The sequence below is a fragment of the Arachis ipaensis genome, chromosome B5, assembly GCF_059453495.1.
Source record: "Arachis ipaensis isolate K30076 ecotype BB chromosome B5, ASM5945349v1, whole genome shotgun sequence".
NCBI classification, from domain to species: domain Eukaryota; kingdom Viridiplantae; phylum Streptophyta; class Magnoliopsida; order Fabales; family Fabaceae; genus Arachis; species Arachis ipaensis.
Genome location: NC_142440.1, coordinates 87,463,752 through 87,482,885, shown reverse-complemented (window position 1 = coordinate 87,482,885; position 19,134 = coordinate 87,463,752).

The following is a 19,134-nucleotide window of genomic DNA, read 5'->3' as shown; positions in this document are numbered from 1 at the left end:
TTGTCACTAACGCTCTAAATGCCCTTCCTTCCCACGTTAGAGTTCACGTTAATTAGATTAACGTGGCTACTTAACGTGGCTAAGTGTGCCATTTTGGGGCGTTAGTGGTATTCACTTTTACCACTAACGTTGGAGCTACCTTTTTCCTCCACGTTAGCTACCACGTTAATGTAATTAACGTGGCAACTAACGTGGGCTATGATAGCTTCGAAGGCGTTATTGGCGATCACTTTTCTCATTAACGCTACAAGCTTATGCCCATTCCACATTAGTGGTCACGTTAATTAGATTAGCGTGGCTACTTGATGAGCGGATATTTTATACGCTTTTTGGGGATAATTTCATATAGTTTAGAGTATGTTTTAGTTAGTTTTTAGTCTATTTTTAGTAGTTTTTAGGAAAAATTCATATTTCTGGACTTTACTATGAGTTGTGTGTTTTTCTGTAATTTCAGGTATTTTTCTGGCTGAAATTGAAGGAGCTGAGCAAAAATCTGATTCAGGCTGAAAAAGGACTACTGATGCTGTTGGATTCTGACCTCCCTGCACTCAAAGTGGATTTTCTGGAGCTACAGACCTCGAAATGGCATGCTTCCAATTGCGTTGGAAAGTAGACATCCAGAGCTTTCCAGAAATATATAATAGTCTATACTTTGCACAAGGATAGACGACGTAAACTGGCGTTCAACGCCAGTTTTCTGCCCAATTCTGGCGTCCAGCGCCAGAAAAGGATAAAAAACTGGCGTTCAACTCCACAAATGGCCTCTGCACGTGACTCACTTAAATCTCAGCCCCAACACACACCAAGTGGGCCCCAGAAGTGGATCTCTGCATCATCCATCATAGTCCACTCATATTTTGTAACCCTAGGCTACTAGTTTAGTATTTAAACAACTTTTAGAGACTTATTTTGTATCTCATGACATTTCAGATCTAAACTTTGTATTCTCTGACGGCATGAGTCTCTAAACCCTATTGTTGGGGGTGAGGAGCTCTGCTGTGTCTCGATGAATTAATGCAAGTATTTCTGTTTTCCATTCAAACACGCTTGTTCCTGTCTAAGATGTTCATTCGCGCTTAACTGTGATGAAGGTGATGATCCGTGACATTCATCACCTTCCTCAAACCATGAACGTGTGCCTGACAACCACCTCCGTTCTATATCCGATTGAATGAGTATCTCTGAGATCTCTTAATCAGAATCTCTGTGGTATAAGCTAGAACTGATGGCGGCATTCATGAGAATCCGGAAAGTCTAAACCTTGTCTGTGGTATTCCGAGTAGGATTCAAGGATTGAGTGACTGTGACGAGCTTAAAACTCCTGAAGGCTGGGCGTTAGTGACAGATGCAAAAGGATATTAAATCCTATTCCAACCGGATCGAGAACCAACCGGTGATTAGCCGTGCTGTGACAGAGCGCGTAAGCGTAGTTTTCACTGGAAGGATGGAAGGTAGCCATTGACAACGGTGATCCACCAACACACAGCTTGCCATAGGAGGACGTGCGTGCGTGAATCAGAAGACAGAGGAAAGCAGAGATTCAGAAGACAAAGCATCTCCAAAGCTCCAACATATTCTCCATTACTGCACAACAAGTAACCTTTAATTTATGCTCTCTTGGTTATTCACAATTCAACAGATAAACATAATTGACTTCCTGACTAAGATTTACAAGATAACCATAGATTGCTTCAAACCAACAATCTCCGTGGGATTCGACCCTTACTCACGTAAGGTATTACTTGGACGACCCAGTGCACTTGCTGGTTAGTGGTACGCGTTGTGAAAAGTGTGATTCACAATTCGTGCACCAAGTTTTTGGCGCCGTTGCCGGGGATTGTTCGTGTTTGAACAACTGACGGATTATTTTGTTGCTTAGATTAGGAAAAATCTTTCCTTTTTTGGTTTAGAGTCTTTCATTATTTATCCCTTGTTAAAATACTTTAAACTTATAGCTCAGTTATTTAGAACGTGGTGTTTATGTTCATGATAATTGGCTATCATATTTTTTTTATTTTAAAACCTTTTTCAAAAATAATTTTTCTATTAAATCCTGTGCCAAACTTTAAGTTTGGTGTTTTCAAAAATAATCTTTCTTAAAATTTTTGAAGGTCCCATAACTCATTTGGCTAGAGCGTTAATCTGTGTTCTTGGTAATTGGGTTAGAATCTTTTATACTCTTTTCAAAACCTTCTTTTTCAAAAATATTTTTTCTATTAAATCTTGTGCCAAACTTTAAGTTTGGTGTTTTCTTGTTGATTTCCCTTTGATTTTCGAAAATTTTGGTTTGGTTTTCTAAAAATTTTAAGTTTGGTGTTCTTCCTTCATGTTCTTGTGTTCTTGTGAGTCTTCAAAGTGTTCTTGAGTTTCCTCGTGTCTTGATCTTAAAATTTTTAAGTTTGGTGTTCCTTGGTGTTTTCCCTCCAAATTTTTCGAAAACAAGGAGCATTAGATCAAAAAAATTTTAAATCTTGTACTATCTTATTGTTTTTCTCTCTCCTCACTAAATTCAAAAAAATATCTTTTCAAAATATCTCTTCTAACTTCCTAACTTCTTATCTTTTCAAAATTTGTTTCAACTAACTAACTAACTTTTTGTTTGTTTCTTAACTTTTTCAAAACTACCTAACTAACTCTCCCTCTCTCTAATTTTCGAAAATATCTTCCCTCTTTTTCAAAAATTTCTTTTTTTTATTAACTAATTAATTTTTTTAAACGAAAAAAAAATTTATTTTCAAAATTCAAATTCTTTTTAGTTATTTTATTTTATTTAAGTGTTTACTTCTTATAAAATAAAATAAATAAAAAGATAAATCAGTCCAAGTTATATCCATACATCCATCATGGACATAAGTGGAACTGAACAGTCCAGGAGGACTCTGGGGTCATATTCTAACCCCTCTACTGCTTCATATGGAAGTAGCATCTGCATACCCTCCATTGGAGTCAGTAGCTTTTAGTTGAATCCTCAGCTCATTATCATGGTGCAGCAAAGTTGCCAGTATTCCGGTCTTCCACAGGAAGAACCTACAGAGTTTCTGGCACAATTTTTACAAATTGCTGACATAGTACATGATAAGGAAATAGATCAGGATGTCTACAGACTATTACTGTTTCCATTTGCTGTAAAAGATCAAGCCAAGAGGTGGTTAAATAACCAACCTAAGGCCAGCATAAGAACATGGAAACAGCTGACAGAAAAATTCCTGAATCAATATTTCCCTCCAAAAAGGATGACACAGCTAAGGCTGGACATCCAAGGCTTTAAACAAGGAGATAATGAATCTCTTTATGATGCCTGGGAGAGATATAGAGAGATGCTACGAAAATGCCCCTCTGAAATGTTTTCAGAGTGGGTTCAGTTAGACATCTTCTACTATGGGCTTGCAGAAGGAGCTCAGATGTCTTTAGATTACTCAGCTGGTGGATCTATCCATATGAGAAAGACAATTGAAGAAGCTCAAGAGCTCATTGATACAGTTGCCAGGAATCAGCATCTGTATCTAAGCAGCAACCCTTCCATGAATGAAGAGGTTAAAACAGTAACTGCTGAATTCAGTACTGTAAAACAAGCTGCTGAATTCAATCAGCAATTAAATTTTCTAACAAAACAGCTAGCTGAATTCAAAGACAGGTTACAGGAGACAAGGATAGCTAATATACATATGGACGAATAGTTTAAGCAAACAAAGCAGCAGCTATCAAAGCAAATAGCAGAAGAATGCCAAGCAGTTCAATTAAGAAGTGGGAAAACATTAAATACCCCACCTCAAGGCATCAAAAATTCAAGAAATGAGCGACCCACCAAAGATTCCCCTGAGGACAGTAAGAGCCCAGGGAAAAATAATTCTGGCACTAAAACGCCAGAAAATGGGTGGAAGGCTGGCGCTGAACGCCCAGACCATGCCCAAAACTGGCGTTCAGCGCCAGAAACAAGGCAGGATTGGCGTTCAACGCCAGAAATGGGCAAGAATCTGGCGTTGAACGCCCAACAGGGGCACATTTCTGGCGTTCAGGCGCCAGGAACAGACAGTGAGCTGGCGTCTAACGTCACTCCAGCTTCTGGCTCTGGCATTCAATTGCCAGTGAGGGATCAGACACACACAAGTGCTGACAACAACCCCTCTAAAAAGGCTTCTTTAACCACTAAGGTTGAGGAATATAAAGCCAAGATACCTTATCCTCAAAAACTCCGGAAAGAGGAGCAGGATAAGCAATTTGCTCGCTTTGCAGATTATCTAAGGACTCTTGAAATAAAGATTCCATTTGCAGAGGCACTTGAGCAAATACCTTCTTATGCCAAGTTCATGAAAGAGATCTTGAGTCATAAAAAGGAGTGGAGAGAAACAGAAAGAGTTCTCCTCACTGAAGAATGCAGTGCAGTCATTCTGAAAAGCTTTCCTGAAAAGCTTAAAGACCTTGGGAGTTTTCTGATACCATGCATATTAGAAGGTGATTGCACCAAGACAGCTTTATGCGATCTTGGGGCAAGCATCAACCTGATACCTGCATCCACTATCAGAAAGCTTGGCTTAACTGAAGAAGTTAAACCAACCCGGATATGTCTCCAACTTGCTGATGGTTCCACTAAATACCCATCAGGCGTGATTGAGGACATGATTGTCAGAGTTGGGCCATTCGCCTTTCCCACTGACTTTGTTGTGCTGGAAATGGAGGAGCACAAGAGTGCTACTCTCATTCTAGGAAGACCCTTCCTAGCAACTGGACGATCCCTCATTGACGTCCAACAGGGGGAAATAACCCTGAGAGTCAACGATGATGAGTTCAAGTTGAACGCTGTCAAAGCCATGCAGCATCCAGACACATCAACAGACTGCATGAAAGTTGATCTCATTGACTCTTTGGTAGAAGAGATCAACATGGCTGAGAGTCTCGAATCAGAGTTGGAAGACATCTTTAAAGATGTTCAGCCTGATTTGGAGGATTCAGGGGACATGAAAGAGCCTCTGAACTTTCTTCTGAAAGAGGAAAAACCTCCTAAACCAGAGCTCAAGCCACTGCCACCATCCTTGAAATATGCATTTCTAGGAGAAGGTGACACCTTTCCAGTGATCATAAGCTCTGCTTTAAATTCACAGGAAGAGGAAGCACTTATTCAAGTGCTAAGGACACACAAGACAGCTCTTGGGTGGTCCATAGGTGACCTTAAGGGCATAAGCCCAGCTAGATGCATGCACAAAATCCTACTGGAGGACAATGCCAAACCAGTGGTTCAACCACAGAGGCGGCTAAATCCAGCCATGAAGGAAGTGGTGCAGAAAGAGGTCACCAAATTACTAGAGGCTGGGATTATTTATCCCATTTCTGATAGCCCCTGGGTGAGCCCTGTTCAAGTCGTCCCAAAAAAGGGAGGCATGACAGTGATTCATAATGAAAAAAATGAACTGGTTCCTACAAGAACAGTTACAGGGTGGCGCATGTGTATTGACTACAGAAGGCTCAATACAGCCACCAGAAAGGATCATTTTCCTTTACCATTCATAGACCAGATGCTAGAGAGACTAGCAGGTCATGATTACTACTGCTTTTTGGATGGCTACTCAGGCTATAACCAGATTGCAGTAGATCCCCAGGATCAAGAGAAGACAGCATTCACATGTCCATCCGGAGTGTTTGCTTATAGAAGGATGCCCTTTGGGCTATGCAATGCACCTGCAACCTTCTAGAGATGCATGCTCTCTATTTTCTCTGATATGGTGGAAAAATTCCTGGAAGTCTTCATGGATGACTTCTCAGTATATGGAGACTCATTCAGCTCCTGTCTTGATCACCTGAAACTTGTTCTGAAAAGATGCCAAGAAACCAACCTAGTTTTAAACTGGGAAAAGTGTCACTTCATGGTGACTGAAGGAATTTTTCTTGGGCATAAAATCTCAAACAAGGGAATAGAGGTGGATCAAGCAAAAATAGAGGTAATTGAAAAATTACCACCACCTGCCAATGTTAAGGCAATCAGAAGCTTTCTGGTGCATGCAGGATTCTATAGGAGGTTTATAAAGGATTTTTCAAAAATCGCAAAACCTCTAAGCAATCTGCTAGCTGCTGACACGCCATTTGTGTTTGACACAGCATGCCTACAGGCGTTTGAAACGCTGAAAGCTAAGCTGGTCACAGCACCAGTCATTTCTGCACCAGACTGGACATTGCCATTTGAGTTAATGTGTGATGCCAGTGATCATGCCATTGGTGCAGTATTGGGACAGAGGCATGACAAGCTTCTACATGTCATTTATTATGCCAGTCGCGTTCTAAATAATGCCCAGAAAAATTACACAACCACAGAAAAAGAACTACTTGCAGTGGTTTACGCCATTGACAAGTTCAGATCATACTTAGTAGGATCAAAAGTGATTGTGTATACTGACCATGCTGCTCTTAAATATCTACTCACAAAGCAGGATTCAAAACCCAGGCTCATCAGATGGGTATTGCTTCTGCAAGAGTTTGATATAGAAATAAGAGACAGAAAAGGGACAGAGAACCAAGTAGCTGATCATCTGTCCCGGATAGAGCCAGTGGAAGGGACGTCCCTCCCCTTCCTTGAGATCTCTGAGACGTTCCCTGATGAGCATCTATTTGCCATTCAGGAAGCACCATAGTTTGCCGATATTGCAAACTATAAAGCTGCAAGGTTCATACCCAAGGAGTACAATAGAATACAAAAAAAGAAACTAATTACTGATGCAAAGTACTACTTGTGGGATGAGCCCTATCTCTTTAAGAGATGTGCAGACGGAATTATCCGTAGGTGTGTCCCCAGAGAGGAAGCACAGAGAATCCTATGGCATTGCCATGGATCTCAATATGGAGGCCATTTCGGAGGTGAGCGAACAGCCACCAAGGTTCTCCAAGGTGGCTTCTATTGGCCCACACTCTATAAAGATTCCCGAGAGTTTGTACGTAATTGTGACAGTTGCCAAAGAGCTGGTAATCTGCCTCATGGTTACGCCATGCCTCAACAAGGAATCTTGGAAATAGAGTTGTTTGATGTATGGGGAATTGACTTCATGGGACCTTTCCCACCATCATACTCAAACACTTATATTCTGGTGGCAGTTGACTATGTATCAAAATGGGTTGAGGCTATTGCCACACCCACCAATGATACTAAAACAGTGCTGAAGTTCCTCCAGAAACATATCTTTAGCAGGTTTGGTGTCCCTAGAGTGTTAATCAGTGATGGGGGCACTCACTTCTGCAATAAACAGCTTTACTCTGCCATGGTTCGGTATGGAATTCGCCACAAAGTGGCCACTCCATATCATCCACAAACCAACGGGCAAGCTGAAGTCTCTAACAGAGAATTAAAGAGAATCCTGGAACGGACAGTAAATACCCGTAGAAAGGATTGGGCAAGGAGCTTGGATGATGCTCTGTGGGCTTACAGAACAGCATTCAAGACCCCTATAGGGACCTCTCCATACCAACTCGTGTATGGTAAGGCATGCCACTTGCCCGTGGAACTGGAACATAAGGCCTACTGGGCAACCAGATTCCTAAACTTTGATGCCAAAATAGCAGGAGAAAAACGATTGCTCCAGCTAAATGAGCTAGAGGAATTCAGATTCACAGCTTTCGAAAATGCCAAGCTTTATAAAGAAAAATAAAAAAAATGGCATGACAGAAAGCTGTCATCTAGAATCTTTGAACCAGGACAGAAGGTTCTGTTGTTTAACTCTAGACTCAGGCTATTTCCCGGGAAACTGAAATCCCGGTGGAGGGGACCATACGTGATTACAAGTGTATCACCATATGGTTATGTGGAGCTTCAAGATATTGATTCTGATAAGAAGTTCATTGTCAATGGACAGAGAATCAAGCATTATCTTGAGGGCAACATTGAGCAAGAATGCTCAAGGCTGAAGCTAGATTAAAAGCTCAGCAAGGTCCAGCTAAAGACAATAAAGAAGCGCTTGCTGGGAGGCAACCCAGCCATGGGGCAACAATCCTCTAAGCATTTTGCCCTATTTTCATTTTTATTTGTTTATATAAAGTTCACTGACACTAAGGTAAAGAATCATTTGCATAAGTTTACAGGGTTACAGAAGGAATCTACACACAAAACAGAGATAGGGAGCTTACTGGCAAGAAAACGCCAGTGAAGGCCATTTTGGGCGTTCAGCGCCCAAAATGGGCATCCAGTGGGCGCTGAACGCCAGTAAGGATAGCTATCTGGCATTCAACGCCAGAAAAGGGCAACAACTGGGCGTTGAACGCCCAGGAGAGCAGCATTTGGGCGTTGAATGCCCAAAACAGGCAGTGTTTGGGCGTTCAAACGCCAGGATGGTGGGGAGGAGCTCTCCTTCTACCCATCTCCTTCTTTTTCTTTTGCTTGAGGACAAGCAAAGCTCTAAGTTTGGTGTGCTTATCCGTGATCACTAAGATCATGGCCCCTAAAGGAAAACAACCCACTCCAAGAGGAGCAAGGGCGTGATTTAAAGGAACTAAAGCGCCAGAAATTCTCTCTTGAAGGACCAAGCACCTCACAGACTAGAGGAACATCCACTTCCCAAACCTCAAGGTTGTTGAGTTCTAATCTTAGCCTTAACTCTGTGATAACTGTTCTTATTTTAATTTTACCTTAGGAGTCATATAGTAGTAATTAGTATCTATTTTGATTTTATCTCCAATTAAGCTATAGTTTATTTTTCTCATAATCATTAAACATGAATAAAGTAGTAGATCTTTTGAATAAGAAGCAATAAAATTTCGAGTTTTAATAAAAGAAATTCTAATTGGTTAAATGTGGTGGCAATGCTTTCTGTCTTCTGAATGAATGCTTGAACAGTGCATATGTCTTTTGAATTTGTAGTTTAAGACTGTTAAATATGTTGGCTCTTGAAAGAATGATGAACATGAGACATGTTATTGATAATCTGAAAATCATAAAAATGATTCTTGAAGCAAGAAAAAGCAGCAAAGAACAAAGCTTGCAGAAAAAAAAAAAAAAAGCAAGCAGAAAAAGCCAAAAGCTCTTAAAACCAAAAGGCAAGGGCAAATAAAAAGGATCCCAAGGCTTTGAGCATCAGTGGATAGGAGGGCCTAAAGGAATAAAATCCTGGTCTAAGCAGCTAAACCAAGCTGTCCCTAACCATGTGCTTGTGGCGTGAAGGTGTCAAGTGAAAACTTGAGACTGAGCGGTTAAAGTCAAGGTCCAAAGCAAAAAGAAGAGTGTGCTTAAGAACTCTGGACACCTCTAATTGGGGACATTAGCAAAGCTGAGTCACAATCTGAAAAGGTTCACCCAATTATGTGTCTGTGGCATTTATGTATCCGGTGGTAATACTGGAAAACAAAGTGCTTAGGGCCACGGCCAAGACTCATAAAGAAGCTGTGTTCAAGAATCATCACACTGAACTAAGAGAATCAATAACATTATCTGAATTCTAAGTTCCTATAGATGCCAATCACTCTGAGCTTCAATGGATAAAGTGAGATGCCAAAACTGTTCAGAAGCAAAAAGCTACTAGTCCCGCTCATCTAAGTAGAATCTGAGCTTCATTCAAAAACTCTGAGATATTATTGCCTCTCAACCTATTAGTCTTCTATTTTATTTGTCTAGTTTCTTGAGGACAAGAACAGGTTAAGTTTGGTGTTGTGATGAGCGGATATTTTATACGCTTTTTGGGGATAATTTCATATAGTTTAGAGTATGTTTTAGTTAGTTTTTAATCTATTTTTAGTAGTTTTTAGGAAAAATTCATATTTCTGGACTTTACTATGAGTTGTGTGTTTTTCTATAATTTCAGGTATTTTTCTGGCTGAAATTGAAGGAGCTGAGCAAAAATCTGATTCAGGCTGAAAAAGGACTGCTGATGCTGTTGGATTCTGACCTCCCTGCACTCAAAGTGGATTTTCTGGAGCTACAGAACTCGAAATGGCATGCTTCCAATTGCGTTGGAAAGTAGACATCCAGGGCTTTCCAGCAATATATAATAGTCCATACTTTGCACAAGGATAGATGACGTAAACTGGCGTTCAACGCCAGTTTTCTGCCCAATTCTGGCGTCCAGCGCCAAAAAAGGATCAAAAACTGGCGTTCAACTCCACAAATGGCCTCTGCACGTGACTCACTTAAATCTCAGCCCCAACACACACCAAGTGGGCCCCAGAAGTGGATCTCTGCATCATCCATCATAGTCCACTCATATTTTGTAACCCTAGGCTACTAGTTTAGTATTTAAACAACTTTTAGAGACTTATTTTGTATCTCATGACATTTCAGATCTAAACTTTGTATTCTCTGACGGCATGAGTCTCTAAACCCTATTGTTGGGGGTGAGGAGCTCTGCTGTGTCTCGATGAATTAATGCAAGTATTTCTGTTTTCCATTCAAACACGCTTGTTCCTGTCTAAGATGTTCATTCGCGCTTAACTGTGATGAAGGTGATGATCCGTGACATTCATCACCTTCCTCAAACCATGAACGTGTGCCTGACAACCACCTCCGTTCTATATCCGATTGAATGAGTATCTCTGAGATCTCTTAATCAGAATCTCCGTGGTATAAGCTAGAACTGATGGCGGCATTCATGAGAATCCGGAAAGTCTAAACCTTGTCTGTGGTATTCCGAGTAGGATTCAAGGATTGAGTGACTGTGACGAGCTTCAAACTCCTGAAGGCTGGGCGTTAGTGACAGATGCAAAAGGATATTAAATCCTATTCCAACCGGATCGAGAACCAACCGGTGATTAGCCGTGCTGTGACAGAGCGCGTAAGCGTAGTTTTCACTGGAAGGATGGAAGGTAGCCATTGACAACGGTGATCCACCAACACACAGCTTGCCATAGGAGGACGTGCGTGCGTGAATCAGAAGACAGAGGAAAGCAGAGATTCAGAAGACAAAGCATCTCCAAAGCTCCAACATATTCTCCATTACTGCACAACAAGTAACCTTTAATTTATGCTCTCTTGGTTATTCACAATTCAACAGATAAACATAATTGACTTCCTGACTAAGATTTACAAGATAACCATAGATTGCTTCAAACCAACAATCTCCGTGGGATTCGACCCTTACTCACGTAAGGTATTACTTGGACGACCCAGTGCACTTGCTGGTTAGTGGTACGCGTTGTGAAAAGTGTGATTCACAATTCGTGCACCACTACTAACATGGCTCTTCCTTGCTTCCTTTGTCTTGAAATCAAGTAAATAAAGTGCATCAAAGCTCTATTCCAAGTCATGAGATTATGCATTATCCAATTTGTCATTCAATTCATGCATAATTCTCATGAAATCATGTAAAGTTCACCATGTTTGCTTGAATCAAGATGTAAGTGTATTTCTACCCAAAACATGCTTATTTACTAAGAAAATACATGAAACTACCCTAAAACAGTAAAGAGAAGGTCAGTGAAACTGGCCAAAATGCCCTGGCATCACAACACCAAACTTAAAGCTTGTTTGTCCCTAAGCAAGTACTGAAACATCAGAATGATGAATGAAAGAACGAGAGAAACAAGTTCTTATTATAGAAGTAAAGCTCTTGGTTTATGGGGTTTCATGCATAGCAACTTAGGTTCATTCCTTTACCGGTTTCCAGGTCCTTATCATGCTCTTGAATACTTGCTTGATTGCATCCTATGAGATTTCTTATTTATTGATCCTCCCTTCTTTTCAGGGTTTATTGCATTTCTTAGGCTAAGTGCTCTGTGAGGGGGCAACTCTTTAAAGTAAGCTTTCAGCCAACACTCCCGAACCAGTTGGTTCAAGGTGCTAGGTGTTGAAACACCCCTAAGGACTTACTCCCTCAAGTATCTCTCCCCCATACATGCACACCACAGGCACATGGTTTGTTATTTTCTTTCCTTTAGGCCTTGGTGTCCAGCACCTCTTTGGGTTACCAAATGTTCTGTAGCAAGGCTGCTCTTGATAGTGGATTTTCAGTTGATAATCCTGGGTTAGTTAACCTAAGTTACCAAGTGATGAAGCACTCCTAAGAACTTATTCATCCAAGTAGATCCTTGGTGCAAGAACACCACAGACGCATCCCTCAAGATTTAAACCCTTGGTGCCTAGCCTTATTTCCTATTATTTTTCTTTCTTTTTCAAACTCTTATTGTTCTTTCTCTTTTTCTTATTAGGATCTTGTTGTTTGGCTAATCTCATAGAATGTGCTTCAAGCATGTACTTCAATACACATAAGTGCCCTCATACCTTATAGGTGATCCAACTTAGCTAATCTATTACAACCCACAAATTTTGAGGACTTACTTCACCATATGAACCCTACTATAGTTTCTTTCATAACATTCTCTTTCATTAAATTCAAAGGGCGAGCATACAAGTAAGTAGGATGAAAATGAAAACAGGTAACTTGGACCAGCACACATAGACTTAATAACTGAAAATGCTAAAGACAGAATTGAAAATTCCTAAGCTACTATGGAAGCATGTTCTATTTCATACATGATTTTCCTTATTTAGACTTGAAAAAGATAAAACGAAGAGGGAACTCCACCACCTTTTACTCATGGGGATGCCCATGCTCTCTCTCTTGTTTGTCCTCTTTGTGTCCACTTGTGTTTCCTTGTATCCGTGTCATTCTGGCTCTTTTCCAATCCTCAAGTGCTTTTCTTATTGATTCATGACTCATTTCGACTCTTTCTCTTTCTTCTCGCGCTAATTCATCCTTCACTTCATATCTTGTGATTTCCGGATGCAATATAGGAAGTTGTCCGACTAAGTATCCGAGCCTGGCTTGAGTGTTCACATGATGTCCAGTCTCACTCATGTAAACTCCTTCTGAGAATGCCCTGTATTCGTCGAAGAGTTCTGCCTGTTCTCTTTGTTTTCGATACATCTCATGTATGTGTGCACCTTGATGTGCTTGGATGTAGATTAGCTTTTGGATGGCTTCTTGTTGTTGATCTTGTTTTTGATTCATCCTTTGGAAAGATTCATCCCATTGTCTCCCTTGTTCCAGTTGCTGCTCCATCAATTGCTTTTACCACTCCTCCTGTTGATTCATCCATCTGGAGAATGATTCTTCTTGGCGGTCCATCATTTGTAGTTGAAGCTCTTTCTGTGCCCCTTGATTCTCCATGTATTGTCTAGATAAGCCATCAATGGCTTCCTGTAATTGGTGCATGTCCAAAGTGGCTGGGGCTTGCTCCTCTGGGTCTTGTCCTTCTACAACTTGATGGGCTGTCCTCTTTCTTAGCCTTCGTTGAGGTAGGGGAGATGTAACAGCATGCATCCATCGAACAGTAATTGGGATGCCAGCTTTTATCCATTCGGGGTTCTCATCTTCGAACACCACCCCATCCCTGTCACACAGACGAAAAATAGTGCTGGGGTAGCCTAACCTTCCCCCAGAATCGCTTTTCTCAACCATCTTCCTAATGCCTTGGGCTATGAGTTCATGAACCTTGATCTCTCCCCCTTTAAGTATACATTGCACCATTGTTGCTCTCTTAAGATTCACCTCTGAGTTGTTTTCCGGCGGGGAGGATGGATCTCCTTACAATTTCGAACCACCCCTTTGCTTCGGGAGTGAGGTCCCCTCTCTTGATGAACTTGGGCTTCCTCTGGGAATCTCCTACCCAATCAACTCCTTGTACGTAAATATCTTGCAAAATCTGGTCATAATTGGGACTGCTGTCTATTTTGGATTGATAGCTCTCTTCTACGAATGGTATGGTTTGTAGCTTGGTGCACGAATTGTGAATCACACTTTTCACAACTCGTACCACTAACCAGCAAGTGCACTGGGTCGTCCAAGTAATACCTTACGTGAGTAAGGGTCGAATCCCATAGAGATTGTTGGCTTGAAGAAATCTATGGTTATCTTGCAACTCTTAGTCAGGATATCAACTATATTTATTAGTTTGAATTGCGAAAAATAAAAGAGCATGAAATAAATACTTGTTCTGCAGTAATGGAGAATATGTTGGAGTTTTGGAGATGCTTTGTCTTCTGAATCTCTGCTTTCCCCCTGTCTTCTTCTTCACGTACGCAAGGTTCCTCCCATGGCAAGCTATATGTTGGTAGATCACCGTTGTCAATGGCTACCATCCGTCCTCTCAGTGAAAATGATCCAGGTACGCTGTCACCGCACGGCTAATCATATGTCGATTCTCACTCAAGCTGGAATAGGATCCATTGGTCCTTTTGCGTCTGTCACTACGCCCAACCCTTGTGAGTTTGAAGCTCGTCCCAGTCATTCAATCCCTGAATCCTACTCGGAATACCACAGACAAGGTTTAGACTTTCCGGATTCTCAAGAATGCTGCCAATAGATTCTAGCTTATACCACGAAGATTCTGATTAAGGAATCCAAGAGATATTCATTCAATCGAAGGTAGAACGGAGGTGGTTGTCAGGCATGCGTTCATAGGTTGAGGATGATGATGAGTGTCACGAATCATCACATCCATCATATTGAAGTGCGAATGAACATCTTAGATAGAAACAAGCGTGTTTGAATAGAAAACAGAAATAATTGCATTAATTCATCGAGACACAGCAGAGCTCCTCACCCCCAACAATGGAGTTTAGAGACTCATGCCATCAAAGAGTACAAAGTTTAGATCTAAAATGTCATGAGGTACAAAATAAATCTCTAAAAGTTGTTTAAATACTAAACTAGTAACCTAGGTTTATAGAAAATGAGTAAACTGAGATAGATAGTGCAGAAATCCACTTCTGGGGCCCACTTGGTGTGTGCTGGGGCTGAGACTTGAGCTTTACACGTGCCTAGGTTGTTTTCAGAGTTAAACGCCAGGTTGTAACCTGTTTCTGGCGTTTAACTCCAACTTGTAACCTGTTTCTGGCGTTTAACGCCAGAATGCAACATGGAACTGGCGTTGAACGCCAGTTTACGTCGTTTATCCTTGAGCAAAGTATGGACTATTATATATTGATGGAAAGCCCTGGATGTCTACTTTCCAACAAAATTGAGATCGCGCCATTTGAACTCTTGTAGCTCCATAAAATCCATTTCGAGTGCAGGGAGGTCAGAATCCAACAGCATCTGTAGTCCTTTTTCAGCCTGAATCAGATTTTTGCTCAGCTCCCTCAATTTCAGCCAGAAATTACCTAAAATCATAGAAAAATACACAAACTCATAGTAAAGTCCAGAAATGTGATTTTTATTTAAAAACTAATAAAAATATAATAAAAAGTGACTAAAACATATTAAAAACTACCTAAAAATAATGCCAAAAAGCGTATAAATTATCCGCTCATCACAACACCAAACTTAAATTGTTGCTTGTCCCCAAGCAACTAAAAACAAAGTAGGATAAAAAGAAAAGAATATACAATGAATTCCAAAAACATCTACGAAGATCAGTCTTAGTTAGATGAGCGGGGCTATTAGCTTTTTGCTTCTAAACAGTTTTGGCATCTCACTTTATTCTTTGAAGTTCAGAATGATTGGTATCTATAGGAACTCAGAATTCAGATAGTGTTATTGATTCTCCTAGTTCAGTATGTTGATTCTTGAACACAGCTACTTTATGAGTCTTGGTCGTGGCCCTAAGCACTCTGTTTTCCAGTATTACCACCGGATACATACATGGCACAGACACATAACTGGGTGAACCTTTTCAGATTGTGACTCAGCTTTGCTAAAGTCCCCAATTAGAGGTGTCCAAGGTTCTTAAGCACGCTCTGTTTTTGCTTTGGACCTCGACTTTAACCGCTCAGTCTCAAATTTTCACTTGACACCTTCACGCCACAAGCACATGGTTAGGGATAGCTTGGTTTAGCCGCTTAGGCCAGGATTTTATTCCTTTAGGCCCTCCTATCCACTGATGCTCAAAGCCTTGGATCCTTTTTATTACCCTTGCCTTTTGGTTTTAAGGGCTATTGGCTTTTTGCTCTTGCCTTTTGGTTTAAAGAGCTTTTGGCTTTTTCTTGCTCTCTTTTTTTTTTCTCATTTTTTTTCTGCAAGCTTTGTTCTTCACAGCTTCTTCTTGCTTCAAGAATAATTTTTATGATTTTTTAGATTATCAAATAACATTTCTCCTTTTTCATCATTCTTTCAAGACCCAACAATTTTAATATTCATAAACAACAATTTCAAAAGATATATGCTCTGTTCAAGCATTTATTCAAAAAACAAAAAGTATTGCCACCACATCAAAATAATTAAACTATTTTAAAATTCGAAATTCATGTACTTCTTTTTCTTTTTCAGAAAACAATTTTCATTTAAGAAAGGTGATGGATTCATAGGACATTCATATCTTTAAGACATAGACACTTAGATACTAGTGATCACATGGTAAAGACACAAGTAGTACTTTGCATTAGTGATTAATTTTTTCTTTTGTTGCCTGCTGTACTCCTTGGGTATGAACCTTGCAGCTTTATAGTTTGCAATGTCTGCAAACCATGGTGTTTCCTGAATGGCAAACAAATGCTCATCCGGAAAGGTTTCAGAGATTTCAATAGAGGGAAAGGATGCCCCTTCTACTGGCTCTATCCGGGACAGATGATCAGCCACTTGGTTTTCTGTCCCTTTTCTGTCTCTTATTTCTATATCAAACTCTTGCAGAAGCAACACCCATCTTATGAGACTGGGTTTTGAATCCTGATTTGTAAGTAGATATTTAAGAGCAGCATGGTCAGTGTACACAATCACTTTTGATCCTACTAAGTATGATCTAAACATGTCAATGGCATAAACCACTGCAAGCAATTCCTTTTATGTGGTTGTGTAATTTTTCTGGGCATTATTTAAAACACGGCTAGCATAATAAATGACATGCAGGAGCTTGTAGTGCCTCTGCCCCAATACTGCACCAATGGCATGGTCACTGGCGTCACACATTAATTCGAATGGTAATGTCCAGTCTAGTGCAAAAATAACTGGTGCTGTGACCAGCTTAGTTTTCAGGGTTTCAAACGCCTGCAGACACTCTGTGTCAAACACAAATGGCATGTCAGCAGCTAGTAGATTGCTCAGAGGTTTTGCGATTTTTGAAAAATCCTTTATAAACCTCCTATAGAATCCTGCATGCCCCAGAAAGCTTCTGATTGCCTTAACATTGGCAGGTGGTGGTAATTTTTCAATTACTTCTACCTTAGCTTGATCTACCTCTATTCCCTTGTTCGAAATCTTGTGCCCAAGGACAATCCCTTCAGTCACCATAAAGTGACATTTTTCCCAGTTTAAAACCAGGTTAGTCTCTTGGCATCTTTTCAGAACTAGTGTCAGGTGATCAAGACAGGAGATGAATGAGTCTCCATATACTGAGAAGTCATCCATGAAGACTTCCAGAAATTTTTCCACCATATCAGAGAAAATAGAGAGCATGCATCTCTGAAAGGTTGCAGGTGCATTACACAGCCCAAATGGCATCCTTCTGTAGGCAAATATTCCAGATGGACATGTAAATGCAGTTTTCTCTTGATCCTGGGGATCTACTGCAATTTGGTTGTAACCTGAATAGCCATCCAAAAAGTAGTAAAAATCATGACCTGCTAGTCTCTCTAGCATCTGGTCTATGAATGGTAAAGGAAAATGATCCTTTTTGGTGGCTATATTGAGCCTTCTGTAGTCAATACACATGCGCCACCCTATAACTGTTCTTGTAGGAACTAGTTCATTTTTTTCATTATGAACCACTGTCATGCCTCCCTTTTTGGGGACAACTTGAACAGGGCTCACCCAGGGGCTATCAGAAATAGGATAAATAATCCTAGCCTCCAGTAACTTGGTAACCTCTTTATGCACTACTTCCTTCATGGCTGGATTTAACCGCCTCTGTGGTTGAACCACTGGATTAGCATCATCCTCCAATAGGATCTTGTGCATGCATCTAGCTGGGCTTATGCCCTTAAGGTCACTTATGGACCACCCAAGAGCTGTCTTGTGTGTCTTTAGCACTTGAAGTAGTGCTTCCTCTTCCTGTGAATTCAAAGCAGAGTTATGATCACTGAAAAAGTGTCACCTTCTCCCAGAAATGCATATTTCAGGGACGGTGGTAATGGTTTGAGCTCAGGTTTAGGAGGTTTTTCCTCTTCCTGAGGAATTTCCAGAGGCTCTTTTAATTCCTCTGAATCTCCCAGATTATGCTGAACATCTTTAAAGATGTCTTCCAGCTCTGATTCGAGACTCACAGCCATGTTGATCTCCTCTACTAAAGAGTCAATAAGATCAACTTTTATGCAGTCTTTTGGTGTGTCTGGATGCTGCATGGCTTTGACAGCATTCAACTTAAACTCATCCTCATTGACTCTCAGGGTTACTTCCCCCTTTTGGACATCAATTAGAGTTCGTCCAGTTGCTAGGAAGGGTCTTCCTAGAATGAGAGTAGCACTCTTGTGCTCCTCCATTTCCAGCACTACAAAGTCAATGGGGAAGGCGAATGGTCAAACCCTGACAATCATGTCTTCAATCACGCCTGATGGGTATTTAATGGAGCCATTAGCAAGTTGGAGACATATCCGGGTTGGTTTGACTTCTTCAGTTAAACCAAGCTTTCTGATAGTGGATGCAGGTATTAGATTGATACTTGCTCCAAGATCACATAAAGCTGTCTTGGTGCAATTACCCTCTAATGTGCATGGTATCATGAAGCTCCCGGGATCTTTAAGCTTTTCTGGGAAGCTTTTCAGAATGACTGCACTGCATTCTTCAGTGAGGAGAACTTTTTCAGTTTCTCTCTAATCCTTCTTATGACTCAAGATCTCTTTCATGAACTTGGCATAAGAAGGTATTTGCTCAAGTGCCTCTGCAAACGGAATCTTTATTTCAAGAGTCCTGAGATAGTCTGCAAAGCGAGCAAATTGTTTATCCTGCTCCTCTTGGCGGAGTTTTTGAGGATAAGGCATGTTGGCTTTGTATTCCTCAACCTTGGTTGCTGCAGGTTTATTTCCTACAGAAGTGGTTGGGGAAGCCTTTTTAGAGGGGTTGTTATCAGCACTTGTGTGTGTCTGATCCCTCACTGGCGTTTGAATGCCAGGGTTGGAAGCTGGATTGGCGTTGGATGCCAACTCCTTACCTGTTCCTGGCATTTGAACGCCAGAACTGAGCTTCCTTTGGGCGTTTAATGCCAACTCCTTGCTTGTTTGTGGTGTTTGAACGCCAGAACTGAGCATGGGTTGGGCGTTTAACGCCAGCTCTCCATCCTTTTCTGGCGTTTGAGTGCCAGAAT